Raw genomic sequence first — 20,590 nt, forward strand, 5'->3', positions numbered from 1 at the left:
TGGTATCAACGCAGAGTACTAGGGAGTATTTCAAATTTGAATTACAATAAATAAATGACAAATAACAAAACCGTTAAGATTATTAGAAAATATAAATATTTACTGAATTTATTATATGTAGAAAACACAATCTCAAAATAGTTTAAAATTAACAAAGTATATGTTATATCACATGAGCCATATAAAGGCTAATATCGCTTTAGTCGAATCAAAACGAACAGACGTGATTGTAATTTAATTGAAAATTCCCCAATTATAAGTGAATGATATCGGTTGAGTACACAAATGCTTTTTGGTAATAGTTACAGATACCATCACCATTTAATATTTAAGTTTAAAAATGTATTAAATAAATAGATCAGTATTTTGTTTAATTAATTTTCCATTCAACAAAAATTGCACTGTATTTATTATCCAAATCAGTTGTTAATTATTATTCTTTTTTTTAAATAAATAATAAATTACTATGTTTAGGGGGTGTAGGTATTAAAAAAAACGTGATTTATAATAAAGATGCACACACCCCCATTGGAGGGGAAATATTACGCAGTTTTCACTAGAATTATTAACTTTATGATGAGTATTCACATTTACGCATGAATTTTCCCAGACAAATTTCCAGTTCATTAGTCATTGCATTGATTAACCCCTTCAGCATCATTTCATGCTTTTGTGCTTTTTTACTATCACAGCTTCTGTGACTTGAAGTGAAGTCTGATGCTATCTGAATGACCTCAAATTTTGTGGTAAAAGCTTTTAAACTCATTAAAACTTAGGGACATATTAAAAGGTAATCATTGATTACGTCCGATCGCTCATTAATTGTCAGAATGAGTAAACGATACAAGATATCTACTTGCGGTTTAGGCTATTTAGGAAAGCTCTAAATATTCTTTCATAATTTCTGAAACATACTTCATTCTTCGTTATTAAACTCTCCTTATATTTGAAATATTTAGTTTGAGTTTTTCTTGATGTCTTTTAAAGTGACTGAGATTTTTTTATATATAAAATATTCAATAACCCTAATTCAAAATTCATAAATCAGAAATAAAAATGAAAGACATTGGAAATTCTAGAACTATTTTTTACATCAAAACTGCGCATGACCACCGTTAGTGGCACTAATGCCGGAAACTTTCAAAAATTACTCAAAAGGCTATGTTGCCTATGTGTATAATCATAAGTTCCATAAGCTTTTCAGTTCTAAGAATTGGCTTTTACTCTCGCCTTATTGAACATTCACGAAAGGATGCCTTCGAAAAGCTCAGGAAACTTGGCTCCAATTTAACGTGAAGACATGAGATTTCGAGGGTATCGACGGTAAAAGTTTGGACATTTTTCCCCTTTCTGATTTACAAATCAGGCCTTCTGGCGAAAAAACTCAATTTAAATATTCAGGAAAACACTCGCAATAGAAGTGAAAATCAATGCAGAAGATTTCCCTTGAAACTTCCCATAAGGAAGTCACATATTCTATTTATGAAACAATTCACTTTTTACTGTTATTAAAAATATTTTATTTACAAGCAATAAATTATTTATAAATAAATAATTTTTCGCTTAAACATCAATAGTTGGAATAAATAATTAAAAGGATTTTAAATTTCCGTTACTTATAATTTTTCTTTCTCAAACGATCCAAGTTGCGAAGTTTTCCTCAACTTTACCAAGACTGAAGTATTTCATAAAGTCCAGAGTTTGAAACCCCTAAATTTGTCTGTGAGACTCTTCAAACTCTATGAACTATTTCTTAGAATAAGAAAACCAATTTCTAACCCAAGTTATTTGCATGACAAGAAATCTTAAGGCATTTCCACCTCCGGGTGTAACCTACATATTTTCCACAGTTGATTGCAATTCTTTCTGGAGTCAGGCCAAAAAGTTTTACCGAGAGATCTCTGTGATTTTTTTCTCTCTTCTCTGTATCACTATCAGATGACTTTGGTGCAATAAATTATAGCCATACATTATGAGAAAGTCCTGCATAGTTTGGTGCAATACAGGAAGCAAATGAGACAACTTAATACTTTTAAGAAACGTGTCTCTTGAATTTCTTCATTTACCCATTTGGTAACTGCTTTATTTAAAACAATTTATTTGCTTAAACGGTTTAAATATTTATACAAAATTTAAGAATATAATATTACTAAAAATATTAAGTACGGTTTACATTGCAAGTGCCGTTAAATTTTCATTTCTTTTATGAACTAAACGAGGGCAAAGTCGTGAAAAAATCAACAAATTTGGCAAATTGTTCAATATAGGGTAAAGTTTCTTATTTTGGACACTTTGAGGATAAAATTGGACACTAAAAATAAATTGATTAAAATTATGGATATTTGTTCCAATATTTGATGAATAATGAATTCTATCTAAATATTTGTTTTTTTTTTTTTTTTGAAAGATTTTAAAACTAAATACGTTAAATTTTGAATATGATTTGAGTTGCAATTGCTTTGTTGAAAATCCAGTGTGAGCAATTTCTTACGGGAAATATGACAGAACTTCGTGTTTACTTCAGTCTTATTTAGCTGTGATGAAGTACTAACAATGTTTTTTTTGCTTTTTTGAGTGATATTATTCATTGAATTGTGTTGATTCACGTTAATGGTGATTTGTACATTTGATCTGAAGTGAGATTTGCCTTGTGACTTTCGTTTTTTGTGTGAAAAGTGGGAAGTTTTCTAAGAGATTCACTAGTGAGGAGATGGTTCTTATTTTGGACAAGTGTTTTTCTCCGGAAATTTTGTGAAGTTTTAGCTTTTGTGATGACTAGGATGTATAAATGCCTGGAGAAACAAAGGAGCATCATCTGTACGAACGAGATGTAGTAAGAAAAGCCATAAAGGGCTCCCGAAGGCCAGGGAATGAGCGCATCTGCGAGTGCTTGGATTACCAAAGTCAACTCACTTTAATGAATGATGTGGAAAGTTTCCGGGCTTCTTGTGATATTCTGAGGTTCCCTTACATGAACAGAAAGAGTACTTGGTAAGATTGGTTCATGAAATGAAGGACAATGGCCATCCTGTTGAGGCGGATTAGCTGTCCAAATTTACAGCCATGTTGTCTAAATTAATAACCAAGTTGTCCAAAATAAGAGCCAAATTCACCTATACATATCAATTCATTTTTAAACGTGTTAAAACTAATTTTAGTTAAAACAAAGACAATAAACCCTTGCCAAGTTTCTAAACAACCCTTCTGAAAAGAGAGTAACAAAAACAGTCAATTAGTATCGAAAATATTGCACTTCAAACTTGACACATAGATCCTTATAAGCAGACTGTACGCAATTATGAGCCTTTACCTTACACATATTTATCACATAATTATCAATATTTGATAATAATCTAACTAATATTTAATAGAAATGTATAATTTTCTTAGGAAAAAGAAAATTCACATTATTCGAAGGCATGAACGTTAGAAGGGAGAGTACTTTCCCATAATACCCAAGAGAAACTAACCAGACTTAGTTTAAATACAGCCCATTTCCGTTTAGCAATTTATTTCGAATAAAAGTTCAACTGTGTGAAACTGGCCCAATCACCCCTATAATTAACACAATTAGAGTCTTACTGCAATTTTTTTTTCTGAATTAATGTTTTAGAAACGTTAAAATCCTCTTCGAAAACTAAGGCTCTAGTCACACTTATGACTTAAGCTGAGAAACGGTTTAGCGTAATTATAATCAAAAGAATTATTAGATTACATTTACATCAGTTCCTGACTAATCGGTCTCTCGGCTTAAGTCGAGAAACACCTTAGTGGAAAATTTATGGGAATTTCATCAAATCATTATTTTGATTATAATTACGTTAAGCCGTCTCTCGGCTTAAGTTGTAAGTGTGTCTAGGGCATAAGTTTCGTCATGGTCGTAATTTTTGCCCGCATTGCTAAATCAAACTTGGTTTTCGGTGTTCAAGAATTTTATTAATCACTTCTGTTTGAAAGTATAGATAGAAAGGGAAATTTATGAACGTATATGAAAGAAGGAAAACTTTCCAATGCTTTTTCTGACGGTGGCTACCCTCTGGATTTCTACACATACATATATGTACATACATATATGCGGTTTAAATATATCGCATGCTGACTAAGCGATATCCATGAAAAAGCGGAAGAATTTTCGCATTTTTATCGAATCTTCCCGCCCTAGATACAGCGTAAATTGTGAATAGTCCCCCTTTCAATTGAATGTTGGAAAAAAATGATTTACTTTCTCGTCCGCAGATAATACAGGGTATAAAGTACTTAAGAATTTCTATCGTGCGGGAGTTTATAGCGTGAAAAATGTATTTATCTTCCTCTTGAGAATTGTGTGCGATATTTTGTGTATTTTCTGGTGGATAATTGATTGGAGTGTGAGCAGAGGTTTTATGACCTTTTTCCTTCGTTTGTGGCCAATGTGGCTAATTAAACGGAAATTTGTCGAAAGAAAAACTCAAACGCTATTAATAGCACCTGGTTTACCCGAAAATTTACCGTGTGCACACAGACACAATTTCTCAAGATGAGACTTTGATTAATTCACTAGATCCCCACTGGGAGGTAATTAAATTAAATAAATCAATAAAATCTGTTTAGATGTCAGACCCGGAGTTACACCCAACCTCTATATCTACATTTATCTTTCACGAAATTACAATTAATTTCCTTGTAAGATTCTTGGCTTGAGATATCAGGCTTTTTAACGCCTTTGATCTCACAAGATTATTCCGGGAGATTTACTCGGAAAATATGCATTCTTCTTCTCAATTTCATATCAATTTCCTGCCTAAATATTTCTCACACTTGACAATTTGTCTTTAAATTAATAAATTTCATGATCAAAATTTGTCAATCAAATTTACATTAATGCCAAATTTACAATTTATGGAAAATGGTGTTGACATGAAAATTAATTACTCTGGATGTTTAAGTGATAAATGTTTTGCTTGCTGAAAACCATGTCATGTTTTGCAAAATATCAATTATAATAAATTTTGGAGAAATATTTGTCTTTTACGAGACTATCAGGTTATAAGGTAAAGAGGGTAAGACATCTGAAATTTAATTTGGAACCAAGTGCTGCTTAATAGAGCCAAATTAAACATTTTATTATTTATTTAGCTCCTTTGGCTCTAAAAGAATTATATCTTCAACGAGAAAATGAAAACACTTTGATCTCCCCTTCTTAAATTTTAACGTTTCCAAATGGCAAGTAAAAAATTTTATAACATTTTTAAGAACGACAAGTCATTTGCCAAACTAATTTCTAAAAAGAACACTTGTTTTATCATATTACTAACAAAATAGATTACATGGATTTAAAAACTGTTTCTTGGCCGTAAAATATAGAGAAAATTAAGATATGACAGCGGTAATAAATAACACATTTTTGGTTTTTAACCCTTTAAGGACGATTAGAATACCGGTGTCCCATAAAAAAATAAGTTTTCCTGACTACCTAAAGTTATTTTTTTCTTATGTCTGTACATAATTGTAAAGTAGAAGGTTGAAGGAATCTAGAATATTTTTTGCGAGTCTCTAACTATTTGCTATGTTATAAATATTTAAGCTAAAAAAAGGCGAATTTATAAATTCTCAAATTCATAATTGATTTTATTTATTTTTTATACTTACAATTGTTTTTAAGCAAAACCCTTTTGGCAATAAAAACTACAATACTCATACGTCATATTTTTCATTAAAGCGAAAAATATTATTCATTAGTATTGTCAAAAAAATTATTTAAATTTTTGGGCTATTTTTGTCCCCATCGTTCATAGTAGCAAAAAATATACCGAATCAGACTCTGTGGGACTTTCCAAGGTTAGATGTAAAACTTATCATCGATTATGTTTCTCAGTTTAATTTTTATTGTTGATTTTCAGTCCGTAAAAAGTGTCTCGTCGTTAAAGGGTTAACTTTGAGAACGAATAAAATATTCTGGGGAACGATTTTGCAGTTTCCTAGTATTGCACTTAAGTTAAAGTTGATTTTTTTAAAGTTACTATATTAATTTAATCCATGGCTATATATTATAGTAATAGTCAGGCCAATATCTCACATTTTCTGACAAATTTGGAAGCCTAGACCTTTTTTCCTAGTTCAAAAACAAAAAATAAAGTAAATTGTAAAAGATTGCAATTTTTATATGTAATATTTCATGCATTTTTTCACATTTTAAGTGGCTTTTTGAAAAAAAAAACAATTATTACAAGTTATAGGGGGTTTATCAGGGTTAATATTCACTATGAACATCTTTTGCTCGAAAGGGGTCTTTATGGATGGAGGAAAATTCACAAACATTAGCGCCTTGGCAGCTCAGGAAATTTAGCCTTTGGAGCTGCGCAAAAACATCAATCATCAATAAATTTACAAGAAAATTGGGATATTAAACATTTTTCACTAAAAACTCTTAAGAAAAACATGCACTTCTTTTTGTTTAACTTCTGTGATAATTAAGTGTACATAGGTGGGAAAATTTTGTACGTAGCTGAGCAAACCGGAGCAGCTTCGTAAAAATTGTAAATTTCAGTTTTCTTTTAGTTAAAAGTCTATGTATTTCCAGGGATTTTGTGAGGTAGAATTACGAACCAACCTAATAAGTAAGAGATTTTTTTTGACATATTGGTGTAATCGATCCGGCTTGTGTGGCAGTCAGTAAAAAATCTTGAAACTTGGACATCATTTTCCGTACGAAGTTGCTCAGGCTTCCCCTACAAGAATTTTATTACGAATGACTTGAAACTTTCATAACTTATTCTTAACATGTTGTACTTATATATAAAAATTAAAAAAAAATAATAATAATTGTCTACTCTGTTATAGGTTTATAAATTTGATATTGAAAAACATTCAACAAAATATTTGTAAAATTTTGTCGAAAGGGTGTTAAATTACAAATTATCAAACCTCTAACAAACTTATACAAATACTTTGTCAAAGGTTTGTAAAATTTGGAAATGGCAAACTTGTTGGTTAAAATTAATCTCCTTTCGACAAAACATCCAGTTGGCGGACTGATTTAGCAACCTTTTGTCATTTTTCATATAAAGGTGATCTCCTTTTGACAAACATTTAACAAAACATTTTTTTCAGAGTATTTTATTTAATCTGGGTGAAGTGGGGCGCATTTCAATTAGTATACTTTTGATATTGGACTATATTTCTTACTATTTAAGGGAAAACATAACCTGAGATAGTCGTAGGAAAATTTCATTGCATCATTAGTGACCCAATCGTCTATAAAGGGTTAAAAAATTAAATTGGTTTAAATAAGTTATTCACACATTATTGACAGCTATCGACATTATATTGTTTCCTAGCCTGCAAAGTTCCACCTTTACAGAAATCTAATTTTGCTTAAATTCCAATTGGTAAAATTTCGGTGCTGAATAATTAAATTAAATTGATAAGAAATAAATTTAACAACTTCTATATTAGTGAAATGAATTACTATTCCATCAAGACAAAGTATTACAGATTCAAATATGGTAAAGTTGCATCCTCTTATTATCTTAGCTGTCTTAGGTATAAGATCTCAGAAAAAAATCCAAATATTTATATTAAAGTAATCCGCATTTATTAAACATGTATAGTATATGTGGTATCAGTAATATATGCCGCCTTACATGAATGAGGCAGGTTCTGTATTCTTCTCAAACCAAACCACAATTTCTTAGAAGGGTTCACATTCCTGAGAAGTCTACTCCTTGTCACATTAAACCCACTCAAAAAGATACGTATTTTTTCACCTCTGAATAAATCCCCTGAATTTCTTTTAAGTCGATTTCCCAGTTTTTCCTGCCCGTCAACTTCTTTGTTTCTGTATACCTTCCTCAAAATTCAATGATGTCTGTTTCTTCATAAAACGACATCACAAAATTGAAAGTTTTTCTTATATATTGATTTTTCTTCTATCTAAAAACACTAAGTTTTGTATCAATAGAAAAATATATAGTAGGAAGGGAATTTGAAAAGAAAGTCCTGATGTGCACCCAGGGAAACTTCTATTCATTTCCCAAGAAAAGCATACAGCACAATAAATGTTCAAAGACTACAAAAATCTGGAGGCGATGTGTATGTAGAAGACAAAAGTTTCGTAAATTACATATAATATACGGTTTCTTTCAATGCTTTTATGTGTCATAAAGAATTGAAAAATTGCGGAAGAAATGGGGGTTTATGGGTTACAATGGGTATTAATAGGGTTTTTTCTAATATTTTAATATTAAACTGAGCCTCATCATAAATTAATTAAGCTTTACAAATAATGTGGAGCTAAATTTAATTTTGTTAAGGTCCAATTCCATTTAATATTAGAAAAAAGTTCCATTTGAAAGGTGCCCCAATTCAAAGGTACCCCAATTCCCCCTTTGTTTACATTTTCTTCAATCAAATACTTCAAAGGCTTTATTTTCAATTTTGATAAAATTTTACACTGACTAAATTAACTATTTAACTACACATTGTAAGATTTTTGTAGTATTCGTTTACATTTTACTAAAGTCAATTTATTGCATAGTTACTTCATTTTCCTAATTAAAATATTACAGTAGACTCTTTCTCAATCGGGCATATGGGGCAAAATGTCATCCAAATTATCGAGAGATTTGGGCAATTTACAATGATTAAAATCATTGTAAATTCCACAAAAAGCTCTCAAATATAAAGAATTACGTTAAAACAAGGGGAACTACAGCGAATTTGAACTACCTTGCTTTAAAATCGAACGTGAAAATTGTCAACAAAATTTTACGCCCGATTGAAAAAGAACCGATTGAGCGAGAGTCTACTGTAGATAAGATAGAATTGAAATATAAAACAAAAAAATCTTTTTTGAGAAAATACACCCACTAAGAAAATTAAAAGAATATAGGAAAATTAATAAGATTTTACCATGCCTTCATTGCGAAAAACTTTTGCAAAAAACAAGAAAATCTATTTGTTTCTTTTCCTATTGTAAAGCGCTCTTTGTAGGGGGAAGTGGGGCACCTTTGAAATTTAGATTTTTCACCTATTTTTAAATAAAATTGAGCCTTATCGTGATATAATTTAGCTGCACAAACAGATTGAGAAGCTAAATTATATCACGATAAGCCTCAATTTTATTTAAAAATAGGTGAAAAATCCCACTTTCAAAGGTGCCCCACTTTAAAACGTACCCGACTTCCCCCTATTTATAAAAGACGAAAATTATTAGACTTGGTGGGAATCTTACCTTAACACATGTGCAGTGTTCGAAGTCAGAGTGTGTGCGAAGCGTGAAAGCTTTGCCCTACTTATTTTTTAAAAACCGTACCTCATTCGTTATATAATTTTTATTCATTTGTTTTATTAAAAATCATATTCTCCTGTAAAAACTTTAATTTCAAAGTGTTAAATTTCTTCAAGCCTTTAAGGCAAAATGGAATAAAATTCATTTTAACTGTGTCGAAGTGGAGATTTTGAACTTAAATCAAAATCAGTAACTAGGGGAATTTAGGCATGGTTCGCACAGAGTGAATCTTCAAACGATGCGAATTTTCTCTTCGTTTGCAAAGACCTGACTTACAATTTCTCATCTCGTTTCATGAGCTTAATAATGATCTATCTTATGGCTAGGAAATAACGACCTAGCTCTTTGCAAATAAAGAGAAAATTTGCGTTGTTTGAAGGCTCACTCTGTGCGAACCATGCCAACATTCCCCTAGTTTCTAAAAATAGGTAAGTTCGACATGAAATACACATAATATTTAAGCTCAAATTTATTTAAGATAAATATGAGGAAGATTCTATAAATTCTCTAATAAATAGAGCTTTATAATTTTTGCATTTTTATTCTTCAATTCTGAAATAAATGTTTAAGCTTTAAACCTTTAAATCGATCTTTTAAAGCGATTTGATTTTTAAAGCGATTCGACAAATTACCCATTTAAATTTTAAAGTGTTAAGAGGTATGCTTCTTTGTCAAATTGTTGCTTTAAACTTTAAACCTTAAAGCTGAGATACAATGAACTTGATAAATTATACAAATTGAAATGAAAATGTTTGAACTTTTTTGGTTTCCCTGAATGTTAAAGCTGATGAGGAGCACCTTAAAATGAGAAAATTTTGAGAAAAAATTGTAATAGTTAATTTCTTAATTTTGACACTATAAGTTTAACTTAAATCTTTAAGCTTGTGTATTGAAAATTTTCGGGTTAGTCTAAAAATTTAATATTACCAATTCAGAATTAAAGACTAATGATCTTTTACATATCGCAAGGTTAACTAAAATTTTTTTTATTTAACCCTTTAAGTAAAAGGTCCTGACCGGAACACCGGTGTCCAAAAAAAATTTTTTCTACGGTCTTCTTGCTTCAAAAACTCACAAAAGTGATTTTTTTCTAAAACCTAATTTTTGACCCTGTTGTCTTTAATGGATTAAGAGTTTAAAATTTCTTGAAATCAAAATGGATTGTAAGAAAGATTTAAACCATCATTTCAGCTTTATTGTTGTGGAGGTTGTTGCGTTGTGCTTGTTGTACTTTAAAGCAGATATTTATAATTTTAAAATTAAAAGATTATGTCATAAATCGATTTAAAGATTAAAGATTTATCTCAAAATTGAGGTTATTGTTCGCAAAATTCTCCCCAGAATGAAATCATTTAGAAGGTCTACTAAAAATAAAATGTCTCAGAATAAAGGGGATATTGCTTTATTCAAGTAATAAATGAAATGTTCGTCGTTGGCAAGAAATCTTTTTTTTCCCCTGACATAAGATTTTATTATATAGAACTTTCCCCTTTGTTTTATAGGTCCATCTAGAAGATGATTTATCCTCTAAGGACTTTTGTAATTCTTCAATCACCTTAACAAAGCAACGGAGCAAAAATTCCTTAATAACATTCTTTCAGGTTTCTCATTTGGTCTAGGGAGCATCTTCTGCGCAAATTCAATTTGCACCATATCGAGGACCAAAGGATAAAATAATAAATGAGAACATCATCAGGTTTTTTTTCGGATCTTCAGCACTATGTAGGATAATAACAAGGAGGTAGGTAAATGGCATAAAATTCAAGAGGTGTTCTTGTTCATGTATATTGGAAATATCGTGAGATAACAAGCAGATAAGGGTGATAGGAATTCTATATAAATATTATTATTCCTGAAAATGTAATAAGAGTTTCGTACAGTTTTTTTACGGGATGAAAATAATCTCAATTAACATTTATAAGAAGTTATTTATAATTTTTTCAAGGTTTAAGTTTCTTTATTAGCCCATTGAGAAAGTGGGATTATGTTTCATATAGAAAATATAGCATTATATATTTTTTGAATACTCTAACTGGAAGGTCTTTGTTCATTTGTTTGTTTAAATTTTTCCAAAAGAATATCTTACCATTTATAAAACGGAAATAAAGATATGTTCCCTTTGACAAATGTTCAAAAAGATTCAGTTGACCGTATTATAAATCTTTTGTTTTACAGTTGTATTATATTTTCAGATAGCCTAAAAACTCAAGTAAAACAAAACATTTAGCAAAAAAAAATCGTGAAAATGTGTTTAGCTTCGTGGACCTACCCCATCCTCTCATCCTTACACATTAAAACATGACAAAAGATGTTTTTTACTACATTCAAACTTTTCGTTCGCAGTTCATAATTCATTTCTACTCAACATTATATGGTATTCTCCCATTCTCGTATATTTTTTCTCATTAATATTCTCTAGTAAACAAATTTTCATAATTTTCCACTTCCTCAACTCTGTTGAGCGATAGCCACAAAGAAATTGTGGTTGATGATAGGAAAAACGGTAGAAAAAACGAAAGCAAGAAAATGTGTAGGATGTTATTGTAAACATTAAATAGACAAAACATCCGAAAAATTCTCTATTCATGAGATCAGAAAGACAATTAATATTATTTCGCGAAGGAAGAAAGATTTTTTTTTCACTGAAAATAGAGAGTCTATTTACTTTAATGTACTTTGAGACTTTCCTTAAAAAAACACTATTTGCCTTGAAACATTAAAGCTTTTCTCTTGCTGATAAAATTGGACTTTTTTAACGAAGTGACTTGAACTTCTTCTTTATCTGAAAAATTAACTGAAAACTCTTTATACCAGAAAACAAAACGTATTTCATTCTGGAATTGTTCCAGGTTTTCTGGATTTTTTTTCTATCTGAAAATAACAACATGAAAAGTTTATTGAGTGGAAAAAGCACAACTTTTAATGAAAAGTATATGGGAAACTATTGAATAAATGTTTGTGGGACAATTAGGAAAATAGGTGTGGTTGTTAAATTATTTTCGTTTTTTCCCAAAGTTCAAATTTATATGTATGAAGCCTCTAGGTTATTTATTATTCATTTATAAAAGAACCATATTGCTTTTGCTTGTAATTAATATCGAGTGGTATAAAAACAAAGGATGTGCGTTGAAAAATTGACAAGGTATAAATCCTTTGCACTTGTCAATTATTTTCTTGCAAAAGAAGGTTGTAACAGACAACAGGTTAAAATTCTCAGAGTATAAATCATTGAAATCCTTCTGAATGACAAAGTAGTAAATTGGACATGTTTCATATTATTCATGCTCGAATTGACCTAGATCTACTGGAACATATAGATCTGAATAGAAATAGACAATGCAATTTGTCCAAATTTAGTCAATTTAAACACTTTTGATTCAATGAATGCAATACTGCATCATCGATTGCATTTTACACATTGTAAATGCAAGTAAAGTGAATTTAAGTTCAAATGAAATTAAGTTAAACATTTTCCAACAGCGTAGTTGCGAAGGGTTGGCAAAGTAGAGAAAAAAAACCCTCGTAAAACCCTGAAAAAACATCTGTACATAGTGCGTTTGTACCGACCTACGTTTTACGCACCCATTGAGGAAATGGTAGAAAAAAATGAGTAAAAAGAATAATTTTTAATTTATGGGAACCGGTGAGCATTGGGGAAAGGGCACCACAGAAAATATACGAGCAGGTAAATTCAGCACGGGCTGTAATAGGGGCTTCAAACCTGCTCATCCATAAAGCTTGACTCCTCAAATATTAATCAGTCAAGATTTTCAGGAAAATTTTAATCAAGGATTAGATTATTAACCCTTAAAGGACGATTGGAACACAGGTGTCCCATAAATAAAATAATTTTTTCTGACTATCTAAAGTTATTTTTTCCTTATGTTTGTACGTAATAGCAAAGTAGAAGGTTGAAAGAATCTAGAATATTTTTTGGAAGTCTCCAGCTATTTGCTATATAATAAATTTTTAAGCTCAAAAATGACGAATTTTTAAATTCTCATAATGATAATTAATTTTAATTATTTTTTATATTTCCAATTTTTTTTTAAAGCAAACCCGTTTTGGAAAAAGAAACTACAATACTCAACCATAATATTTTTCATTAGAGTGAAAATTATCATTTATTGGTATTGTCAGAAAAATTACTTAAATTTTTAGGCTATTTTTGTCCCTATTGCTCATAGAGGTAAAAAATACACCGAATAAGACTCTCATGGATTTTCTAAGGCTAGATATAAAACCTTTTACTGATTTTGTTTATCGGTTTCATTTTTATTGCTGATTTTCGGTCAGCGAAAACTGTCTCGTCGTTAAAGGGTTAAGGGGAAATTATTTATTAGAGTCTGAAAAATTCACAAAATTGGTTTGTTATTTAAAATTTTGAGACCTTCGAGATTTGGGATAAACCTATGGTCAGAAGACCGCTTAACCCTTTAAGGGCAATTGGGTCACCGGTGTTCCAAAAAAAACATCCTACGGCCTTCTAACGATTATGTTTTGCTATAAGGTCAGAAAAAGTAATTTCTTCCTTTGTCATAGGGTCTTATCGGTTCACATTCAAGAAGATGTTCGGGTTCGATCACAAGGCGTTCCAAGGCAACATTCTGAATTTTATTCAGCCACCTCGTCCTATAGGTCTGCCTCGAGGTCGACGCCTTCTCACAATGGCTTGCATAGCTTTTCCGGGGGAATCTTTCTCGTTTCATGAGCTTAATAATTTTATATCTTATGGCTAAGAAATGACGAACTAGCTCTTTGAAAACAAAGAGAAAATTTGCTTTGTTTGAAGGTTCTCTCTGTGCCAACCATGCCAACATTCCCCTAATTGTCATGAACAAAAAGAGCACTAAATAAAATTCCTCATTATCTATAAGGATTGTAGGAATTGGGCGTATTAAGGTAATAAAAGATTGGGATTGGTAGGAGACGGCCGTTGACTGAATTGACACGTGTCGAATAGGCCGTACGCTCTACAGTTATATTTATAATTACTTTTAGAAAGTTTTTGCTCTGTCTGCATTCCCTAAGATTCATTTATGAGACTATAATATAAGTTTTATTAGAGCCGTGTTTTTTTTTAATATAGATTATGTTTAGAGTTTCGCCATACGACGAAAAATGTAATCTGTACTTTCTAATTCTTTAACGAGGAATTTGTTTATGAAGTCAAATATTACTTTTTAAGTCAATATAAAAATATTGTGAAGAAAACTTATTTTGCTGATGCATTGTGAACAAATGATGTAACAAAATACCTTAATTAATTAACTTTCTCTGCAATTAGTCACATTGTATCTCATAAAAGTTTTAATCTAATTTAATATGCAGTATGAATTCCCTCGGAAATTTGTAAAAATGTCCCTTGTGGTATATAAATAGAATAAAAATGCTCTATCTAAAAATTGAGGAATTGTTAGTCTTTCTTTATTGTTTGAAAAATGTAATATGCGTGAAAAAATTTCCTGGCAAATTCAGCTTCTTGGATTTTCATCGGATATGGAATTTCATTGTGAAAATATATTGAAAAGTTTAATAAATTTAGAGGAGGAGGATGTGCTTTTAGATTCCAATAATAAAGGAAAGTTGTGGACAAAAGGATGAAAATCCATGGGCTGAAAATTAAAGCTCTCGGCAACCATGAATTTCCACAATGAAGGACATCGGCATTCTTGGTATGGGTGAGGAAATAAATGAAAATTCATGACAATTGTCTCAGGGAACTCTCGCTGGAAACCTTCATTGTAATTCAACTGTCATACTCATCGTGTAGGAAAAATCGATGGAGAATAGAGTGAAAATTCCCCATATAATTCCATGAAGTATTTACTCTCATCTCATATGGGGACTTCCTCCAGTTTATTTTTCCGGGGAAACAATTTTAATTTTTTCCCTACATTTCCACAAATTTCCGGTATTTAAAAAAAGTTGTGAAATAAAATGAAACCCTTTTTATTGCTGGAAATTAACGTACAACTCCTCGACTTTAGGTTACTATGCCTCGATGCCCCGCCACTAGGGGTAGATTTTTGTGTAACTTTTTGAATTTTAAATTTTTATAAAAGATTTAAACCTGTATTTCCTGTTAATATGGAAAATTTTAATAAGTTCTTTTGAACTCTTCAAAATTTGAGTTTGAAAGTGGTGTAAATCGAAGTAGGAATATATGTAGGGAAAAACGGGGCAGAATTAGCCATGGATAGAATTACACAATGCCTGTGGAATGTTATAGTTTGCCACATAGAAAGAATAATAAGGAAACCACTATTTATTCCAAATAAACGCCTTCCTTCTTTTCCATTGAAATATTTATCAGCATGATACACTTTTTTTACAAACTATACGGAATAAATAAAATATTTCATTTGCTGACTAATTCTGCCCTGGTCTCCTTTAAAGTATAATTAATGATCGACGAAAAGTATTTTAATTTATTTGACAAATTATTAAATTTTTAACTGTTTGACTTAAAAAGTAATATTTAACAAGTATTTTTCGATTTTCATCACGCATCTCTTAAGTTATAAGCATTTAATGAACTGATAAACTGTTATAAACCGATTAACATAAAATTGGATGAGAAAAAGCTTTCATCGTATTTGTTATTATGTACTTAAAGTTTATTTTGCAGCACGAATTACTCAAACAATATGAAAAAATATTTCAGAGCACGGAATATATGACCTGACTCGCATTGTCAGTGATGGGGGTAAAATCTTTGCCACTAGGTATTGTTTTATCATAATTCTCAGACTATAAGCCTGTTACTATCAAATTCTGTGTTAACAAGAGCTTAAAGACTTACTTGAATGTTTCGTGTTAAGATTTAGGAATTCCTATTCATAATTTCACATTGAAACCGCTTCATAAATTTAGAGCTTACCACAAAATATTTACGGATTTGTAAAACTTGTAATGCTTTCCTTTGAAAATCAAAAACAGCTTAAAGAAATTAAAGTTTAAATGCTTCAAAAAGTTCTTCTCTAAGGATCGTTATCAGAAAAATTAGCTTTCATATGTAAATTTAAAGATTCAATTTTGTAATGAATTATGACCAGCGCACAATAACTTTTGTTTGTAAACATGTTTTCAAAATTTCCCATGAGAATGAGCGAGATGACTAGATCTCACTCATGCTCATTTAAATTTCAAAAACATGTTTACTAAACAAAAGTTATTGTGCGCTGGCCATTATCTGAAAATTAACCCATTCAACTGAAAATAATTAAATAGCGGATAATAAAAAGAATAAAATTAACAACGAAATGATAAAAAGTTAATGAATTTCGTGTATTCTATAATCCTAATTCTCTTGCTAATTACTTATTCTGTTTTATTATTTTCTATTTTATCATAAAACCAGTGATAAGCCCAGATAAGCTTATGGTAGCTGAGATTCTTTACAGGTGACCTCGAAATGCGTGCAACTCGGGGTGCTTGCAACTCGGAATGCGTGAAAATTCAATTGTGAGTTGAATTTTGGGGGTAAAGAATCGCGTCGAGCCAATTTCATCCATTTAACCCCGAATACACCAATTTATCATAATATTTACTTCGATTTCGGGTCATTACTGCAGGGTAAAATAAACATTTTCGGAATGTTATTTTAACTTTTTCGGATTTCTCTCACTGGATGAATCTGGCTATGAGTAATCTTGTCCATCGCATAATTTTTTTTTCAAAAACGTTTCTGGAAATCTGGTTGCAATGGATGAATTTTAAAAAATTTTGAAATAAATATTTTTCGAAAATGCAGTGTTTTTTTTATCCTCGTCACACAGGTAACTCCTTAACCCTTTAAGCATTGGACAATAAGCAATAAAATAACCCAAAAATATATTATATTTTCTGATAATAACAAAATGAATAATAATTTTCGTTCTTGTGAAAAATATTTTGTATAGTTATTGTAGTTTCTAGACCCAAAAGGTTTTAGCTTCAAAAAATTTTAATATAAAAAAATATAATAAAATTAATTCATCATTTGAATCAAGATTTTGAAAATTCTTCACTTTTAAGCTTAAATATTTATTGTATAAAAAGTAGTTTGAGATTTGCCAAAACTATCATAGATTCCTAAAACCTTTTACTTTGTGATTACGTATAAACTTTAGAATGAAGTAACTTTAGGGGAAAGTGCCCATGCTTGATACCATTGGAAGCTTCGTAATGACTAAATTTTTCCGCAATATATTTTAAAAACTGACCACTTTTCCATAGTTTTTAAAATATGGTTGCGCTGTCACACATATATTGTAAAACATAGAAAATTTAGTCATTACGAAGCTTTAAATGGTATCAAGCATGGGCACTTTCTCCTATATATTCAGGAAAAATCATTTTTTTATGAAACTCCGGTGTTCCAGTCGTTGTTAAAGGATGAAGAGATGTAGCTTAAATTTGCAGAGCAGTGTCCTTTGAGATCAGAAAAATGTCATTTAATCGTAATTCACATCCCTTTCTTTCTTATACGTTTTGCATATGTCTATCCCACTTTTTCTAACTGTTATTCTTTTTTTGAACGTCGTAACGAATTCAATTTATAGTTCAATCTGATTTTGAAAGCGAAAGAGTGAAATAGACATACGTGAAATGTTTGATAAGAGGTCTAAAGGGTAGGGTCGAAGGAACACCTCTTCGACAGGGAACCCCTATTGACACTTTTGTCAAAATGTTGAAATTTATTTAATGCATCCAATAAAATCTAAATAATATAATATAACGTTTTTTCATTAATCTGCGTTTTTCGATAAGGATAAGTGTTCCAAATGGTAAAGAGTAGGGTGTCACTAAGTCCTGACACGAGTTCTTAAAGTGTCAATAGGTGTTCTTTTCACCCTATGCCAGAGGCATAAAGACATGGATGGTCCTTATTTTGGCTGAACTGTTTTCTCAACAAAATCTCAACTAGTAATTATTCCAAATTGGACGTGACCTAAATTTTTCAATCGAAAAAAATATGGGATTTCTTTTGTAAAGTTGATCACTGTTTTGAGAAGAAGTTATCACTATTACATCGGACATTAAATACTATAATTTTTTCAATAATTTAACCTGTATTGAGGACAATTTATGAAGGATTTGAAACTGAACATAAGTTCCTATTAATTAATATGTATTATATAAAAAAAATCCTGAGGAAAATTAATGATATGCTTGACAGAGAAGCAAACCGAGAAGCGTTAAAGCGTTCTAGCAATTTTCTTTCAGCATTTCTTTTAGACCTAGCTATTATAACTAAAATTAAGATAAAGAAAATCAAGTATGTCGAAGAAACATCAAATGCGGAGGGTTGAAAAAGAATAGTTCTTCTAATGTAATTGCTTATATTCTGATCCACTGAACTTTTCTCCCCTAGTGTGTGCTTTTGTGACGTATACTCTCTACGCTTTAACCAAAGCACTAAATTACACAACTGGACGCTGATAAGATTCCTATCTCGCTATTTGCAGTCACACTAAAATTCCAGTGCTCATATTTATAGACAGAACTATAATTTCGTTAATCACATAAAATGAAAGGGCAAATACAACAAAACACGAGTTTTTTTTATTTCCTATTGTATAATTTTATTTGTTGCTCCTACTTCAAGGGAAGTGTAACACATATCACTTATTAATAGTTTTTTTTTTAAGTAAAAATCAAAAATTCACTCTTAATCAGTTAAGAAGAATGATTTATAAAAGATAAAATTAAAAAAAAAATCGATCGATAATAACTCATTATTGAGGGGAAAGCACACTACCTTCGGACGACTGAAGCTTCGCACAAATCATTTTTTCCAATGTGTTATAAATTAATTAGGCCCATTAGGGTAAGTGTGCCAAATTCCGGTCAGCTTGCAATTTCGGCCACCTTTTTTGTTCCTCGAATTTCCATGAACTTTTAGATTTTACGTACTCTAGAGACTATACAATGAAAAAGAATAACAAAAAATGTAGCTTCGACAAACAAGATGACGTGAAAAAGATATTGGAAGAATTCCCGAAGGGCAAGGTACTATGAGAATAAAGGTGGCCGAAATAGGGCACCAAAGCTATGTCTATATTTTTATTCATTTTAAAATGTATTAAGAATGATTTTAGAGTAAATAAAGACGGTAAAGTCTTTACAAGGTTCCAAGAAACACTCTTACAAAAGAAAGAATAAAAAAAAATCTATTTGTATTTAAAACATTACATTTCAAACTTGAAACTTTAACGCTTGCATGCAACTATGCCGAAATTTGGCACACTTACCCTATAATATTATATTTTAATAGCTGATCCAATGCCTCAAATTTCCAGAAAAGAGCTGTGTATTAAATCCATTAAGAACATAAGAAAAAATTAGTTGTCCGAAGCTTGACTCGCCCGAAGGTAGCGTAGATTCCCCTATAGGGGAATTTTGGTATGGTTCGCACAGAGTGAACCTTCAAACAACGCAAAGTTTCTCTTTGTTTACAAAGAGCTAATTCGTCTTTTCTTAGCTATAAGATAGATAATTATTAAGCTCATGAGACGAGATGAGAAATGGTAAGTCAGCTCTTTGCAAACGAAGAGAAAATTCACATCGTTTGAAGGTTCACTCTGCGCGAAACATGCCTACATTCCCCTATTCAGTTATATTTTTGATTTTTGAAATATCTGAATTATTTCAAAAAGAGTAATTTCAGGATAGAAACGATAAAAGAAAGTTTAGTGAAGTATGAAGTGAAAGACTATTTCAGCATTTTACAAGATAAATTGCGAAATGTAATCCTGCTTCTCAGCAAAGTCTTCTACCATTTAGCTAAAATCCTTTATAATCCGAAAGTAAAATTTTAACGCTCTAAATTAAATTACGTCTAAAAGCACAAATCCTCATGATTTATTCACAAATGATCACACGACGCACTCACTTTTCGCCTGCCGAACCAATAAATTTATATAAGAAGCGTTCAACAATTACCGCCGTTTTCTCTCTCATTTTTTTTCGTTTCCTATTTTCTGCTATGGCCATGTAATTTATTGTGGCATCCGTTGGAAAATTTACTTGCAATTATTTTGTGTCTGACCAAACAAAGTCAGCAAATATTTTTATTTCTGGGTTCTGGAGGAAAAACAGAGGGAGGTCAATGTGAGAGAAACTCTTCTTATGATTGAGAGGAAAAGAAAGCCTTTTGCCATATTTGCGCATAGCACCTCAACATTTTTTTAACCATACGTATAAACAGAAAAAAAAACGTTTAAAAACAAGAGGAAATAACAGGATATACCGTAAATTTGCATAAGCAAAACTAACAAATTCCAAAGTTTATTGTAGTCTACTACACGTAACATAATTTAATGATAATGTCTATTT

The 20,590-nt window shown here is 30.7% G+C and overlaps 1 protein-coding gene across 5 annotated transcripts in view; it reads right to left on the minus strand.

The window, feature by feature from the left end:
• The window catches only part of LOC129802914 (calbindin-32), a 64,163-nt gene that overhangs the window by 34,891 nt on the left and 8,682 nt on the right, over positions 1-20,590 (minus strand). The window contains exon 2 of one of the 5 annotated variants that reach the window (XM_055849127.1): positions 19,507-19,561. The exons of the other annotated variants lie outside the window; for them this stretch is intronic. The gene's annotated coding sequence lies outside the window, so the exon portion shown is untranslated. The remainder of the gene's footprint in view (positions 1-19,506; positions 19,562-20,590) is intronic. 5 annotated transcript variants of the gene reach the window in all.

The sequence above is a fragment of the Phlebotomus papatasi genome, chromosome 2 (assembly GCF_024763615.1).
Source record: "Phlebotomus papatasi isolate M1 chromosome 2, Ppap_2.1, whole genome shotgun sequence".
In the NCBI taxonomy this organism is placed as follows: domain Eukaryota; kingdom Metazoa; phylum Arthropoda; class Insecta; order Diptera; family Psychodidae; genus Phlebotomus; species Phlebotomus papatasi.